Source organism: Penaeus monodon, chromosome 30, assembly GCF_015228065.2.
Source record: "Penaeus monodon isolate SGIC_2016 chromosome 30, NSTDA_Pmon_1, whole genome shotgun sequence".
In the NCBI taxonomy this organism is placed as follows: Eukaryota; Metazoa; Arthropoda; class Malacostraca; order Decapoda; family Penaeidae; genus Penaeus; species Penaeus monodon.
Genome location: NC_051415.1, coordinates 14,411,924 through 14,412,319, shown reverse-complemented (window position 1 = coordinate 14,412,319; position 396 = coordinate 14,411,924).

The window sequence follows — 396 nt, the reverse complement described above, 5'->3', positions numbered from 1 at the left end:
TTGCTTAATTATTTTCTTTATTCAGTTATATAGTTATACCCCATTCTGTCTTATCCAAATAGACTTTTATCAGTAAATAACTTTTATCCCCTTTTTTATGATATATTGAGTGTCAAATATACAGCTACTGCAATCTGATTTTGGGTTAAAAGTTAACTTTACGAATAATTTGAGACGAAATTATTTGTTCTGGAATTAGATTTCCCCGCTCCCCAATCCCATTTTACCACTTTTCATATACTAATTAAAACTAATGGCCTAAATTAGAAAAAAAATTGTTGATTCCTCATAACATAGTTTGAAAAATATGCCTTTCAATTATATGCTTATATCTTATTTGAAACCATCGAAGTGACCTTTCAAGGAGATGTTTAGTAAATGGCGAAATATTTAAGC